Consider the following 4,023-nt stretch of genomic DNA (forward strand, 5'->3'; position numbering starts at 1 on the left):
CAAGGAAAATCAAGAGAAAGCTTTCCCTCAGACTGATGTGCGGAGAAGGTGACTGCTACTGGCCAGCTGGAAAGGAGGGTGAACAGTCAGGGAGCTGGCAGATTTTGGTCCCCGCAGTGGCTGAAACGAAACTTCCCGGGGGCACATGGAACAGTATGTGTGTTCTCACAATTGAAGGCAAGCAAAGGGATGTAGGTTGAAACTGCTCTCTCTTGAGCAGAGTGCTGAGAGCGAGAGAGGCTGCAGTTTGCTGTAAACAGGAACTGAGAAATTAAAGCAATTGAAAGGCAGCAGGAGGCAGGCAGCCAAATTAGAATGGCATGTGCAGAAGGCGTTTCCCAGCCTCAAGGCATCAGAATAGGCTGCATAAGAACGCTTCCTCCTCCGCTCGGCTCTAACCGGAGTTGCTGAAGCCCTAAGAAGGAGCAGGTAAGATCGTCTGAGGTGACGGGTTAGAATCTCCATGCCGCTCGTCGGGCGTCAACTTGGGAGCAGGTTTATCTGATTGATCCGTTGGCTGGCTGGCTGGCTGGCTGGCTGGCTGGTTGCTCATGTGTTTCCTGAGAGGCAAGCAGACGGACTGTTGCAGGGGATGCACTCTGCAGCCGTGCGTGCAGGAGGGCAGCCTCAGAGCAGATCTTGGATTCTCTCTGATGCGTTTCTGCTTACCTAGCAGATGGCACCATCCGATGCCCTCCACCTTAGATGCACGCCGGCCTCGGCGACCTAGGTGCATCCAATGCTCAGCTAGGGATGTGGCGGTGGCGATCTCTACCGCATGCGTGCGTTTCATCTAGACGGCTGTTCTCAGCCATCACGATAGTGTACCAGGGAGGGAAGGAAACTGGGTTGGGGGGTGGAAAGGCGTGCAGTGCCGGCCTGCTTTGCTCCTCATCCCGAAGCAACCCCCCTTCCCTTTCACCTGAGTCTGATGCATGCTCCCAGTTGCATTGTACGGCTGGGAAAGCTGGACCAGAAGGAAGGCTGAGCACTGAAGAACTGAGGCCTTCGAGTTGTGGCGCTGGCGGAGACTCCCGCACATCCCTCGGACCGCATGGCGATCCACCCGGTCAGTCCCGGAGGAGATCAACCCCGACTGCTCTTTGGAAGGCCAGATCCTGAAGATGCAACTCAAATACTTTGGCCACCTAAAGGGAAGGAGGGACTCCCTGGAGAAGAGCCCGATGCTGGGAGCGATAGATGGCAAAAGGAGAAGGGGACGGCAGAGGATGAGGTGGCTGGATGGGGCCCCTGGGGCGGTGGGTGTGGGCTTGGGGGGTCTCCAGGGGAAGGCGGAGGACAGGGGAGCCTGGAGGAGTGTTGTCCATGGGGTCGCGATGGGTCGGACGCGACTTTGCGGCTAGCATAGCATAGCATAGCGTGCATGCATGATCCTGGGGAGGGGCTGGCACTGTCCTTTCCCCCCCCGACTGCAAGCGAGTTAGTGTAAAAGGCTCAGCCTTTGGACTCCCAGCAAGGAAGTCATTGGGCCTCAGAACCGAGACTCTTAATCATACGCACGCGCGCATGGCAGAGTTGCACAGCTCCCCCAAAAAGAAACAAAGAAAACTAAAATGGGGGAACTGGACCACAGTCTTGAAGGCTATTTGGGGTTGTTTCGGCTGGGTGGGGAGTTTGCTGAAATGGTGCAAGGCAGGAAATGAGAATTAATGTGATTCATCCCCAGCCTGTACCCCAAAGTAAAAAAATGGGGGTTGTCGTTCAAGCTATGGCACAGTCGTTTTGTTCAAGCCTCATCGGATTGCATCCCTGCTGAAAATGTTGTCCTCCCTATAGGCAAGCATTGCAATGCCTCTGTCTGAAATGGAGCATTTCGAAAGAAATACTAACCAGTAATGCTGGGAATTTGATGAAGGGAGCCGATGGCTGAGAAACCCTTGGCCCTGCTTACAGGGACTACGGTTGGGATCAGATCCAAGGCGCTGTGCTTCTCTTGGATTGTTTACAGAAAACAGCCATTTGGCTTATGCTGCCTCGGGCTCAGTGGTGCGTGGAACCTTTCCCAAGAAAGGGGAGTGGACTCTCGGATGTCCGTCCATAGATTAGGGCCCCGCGTTCCACAGGAAAGGCACTCTGTGTTGATCCAGCAGGCTCTGAATGCAAGGCGTGCATAGGAAACCCCATGAACCTGGGGCCGCAAGCTCACTTGTGTTCCCAAAAACCTGACCTGTGTTACGTCTGCCTCTGATAATGGAAGTGAAATATACTCATCAGGAATCTAAACTATCCATAGCCTTGTGGCAGAATTGTCAACAATTCCCATCATTTCAATCGGTGTTCTGTGAAGAAGCATGTCCTCTTATATTATCCGATTCCCTTGTCAAGAACTTTCATTCGATGCCTTTGATGCAGGTCATATTTCAAGAGGGGAGCAGGGAGATGGAAACATTTTTTTTCTATCCACTGGCTCAGCTTCATGCTCAAGTTATATGCATCCGTTGTGCTCCCCATTAGCCTCGTCTTCTTCCTCTGAAGCACATGTGCGTGAACATGCGCCACCTCAACACTGCTGGCTCCAGATGGTTGGTTGCTAACACACAGGTTGAACAGCTAGATAATTGTAGAAAGCAAAATGCTCCTCTTCCTGTCCTCTCTTTATTTCAGATTTACCTCCCCTCTTCGTAAGCATGCCTTTTCCCGGAGAACCGTGTGCCTACCGGGATTCCTACAGTGTGAGCCTCCCCTCATGGACACTCGTATTGGAACCACCAAGCTACGTGGCCGAGACAACCCTGACAGACTTGGAGATTCTCATCCCTGAACCTTACGAATATCCAGATGGGGACCTCTATCCGTGCGACCTTCCTCCGTCGCACTGCCACTTGCCTCCCGTATCCCCCCTCGTCTTTGCCTCCTTTGTCACTGAGTTGCTTGAGGCCTAAACATGGCAGACCAGCTGCCATATTTCAGTAGGTCCACTTCACGGAGGACACTATGAAGAGAAGTGAGCCCCAGCGTGGAGCCCGAGGAAAGTGGAAGAGGATACGACTAGAGTAGCATCTTAGAAAGGTTGTCAGCTTGAGTTCACCATCATTACTGGTCTCTGCTCTGAAAAATCATGAGCACCAACCACCAGGATGTCTCCTGTATGTGAATATACCTATACTTTGGAAATATATAAAGATATATTAATAATAACGAATACTGTGAATTATAGTTTTGGGCAGAGTCTCTCTTTTTTTTTGGAGAGGGGAAATTCAGCTGGCTGAATTCTGAACATAACGGAAGACGTGGTTGAACGGGAGGGGTGGGAGCTTGAGGAAGGGTCCTTAGGCCCAAAGCATCGTCCTCCACTCATGTAAAGTTTTTCATGTTAAACATGAGTTTCTTCCCCAGAGTTCTGATCTCTGAGGAACATTTTCCCCCAAGTAAATAGTCATTTGAGAGATTTCTTTGAAGAGCATGTAAGCAGAAGACGTTCAGTGGGCCACAGAGTGGAAAGCCTCGAGCATGCTCACCATCGTCCTCCGGGTGTCCATGTCCCTTTCACCTGGCTCCATCCCTTTCTTCTATCACTGGACTTAAGTTAGTTCCCCAATTTCTGTGCAGTCCTCTACCATTGTAAAAGTAAATAAATAAGCACGCGTCATCCAAGCAATAAGAGTTTAAAGCAAAAACATACCTGTGTTTCCATCCCTCCCCTGCAGAATTTAGGACTGCCAGCCATGGTTTCTGAAGCTCCATGTAATTTATTTACTCATAGGCCTCCCACCACTGTGAAGCTTCGGGGGGGGGGGGTAGTGAGCACTTTTTGGGCACTGCACAGTTTTAGGAATGAGTGCTGTGGATGCCAAGATAGAAATCTGGGGTGGGCGTTGTTGTTTAGTTGCAAAGTCATGCCTGGCCCATCGCAACCCCATGGACAACATTCCTCCAGGCTCTTGTGTCCTCCACCATCGCCTGGAGTCCCCCCAAGCCCACTCCCACCGCCCCAGGGACCCCATCCAGCCCCCTCATCCTCTGCCGTCCCCTTCCCCTTTTGCCCTCAATCCTTCCCAGCAT

General features: G+C 51.8%; 1 long non-coding RNA gene across 1 annotated transcript; it reads left to right on the forward strand.

The window, feature by feature from the left end:
• Positions 1-231: 231 nt before the first annotated feature.
• On the forward strand, positions 232-3,177 carry LOC123036814. The gene is made up of 2 exons (XR_006417214.1): positions 232-429; positions 2,626-3,177. It is a non-coding gene; the product is annotated as an uncharacterized LOC123036814 (long non-coding RNA).
• The last annotated feature ends 846 nt before the right edge of the window (positions 3,178-4,023 follow it).

This window comes from Varanus komodoensis, unplaced genomic scaffold (genome assembly GCF_004798865.1).
Source record: "Varanus komodoensis strain SLA01 unplaced genomic scaffold, ASM479886v1 scaffold827, whole genome shotgun sequence".
NCBI lineage: Eukaryota > Metazoa > Chordata > Lepidosauria > Squamata > Varanidae > Varanus > Varanus komodoensis.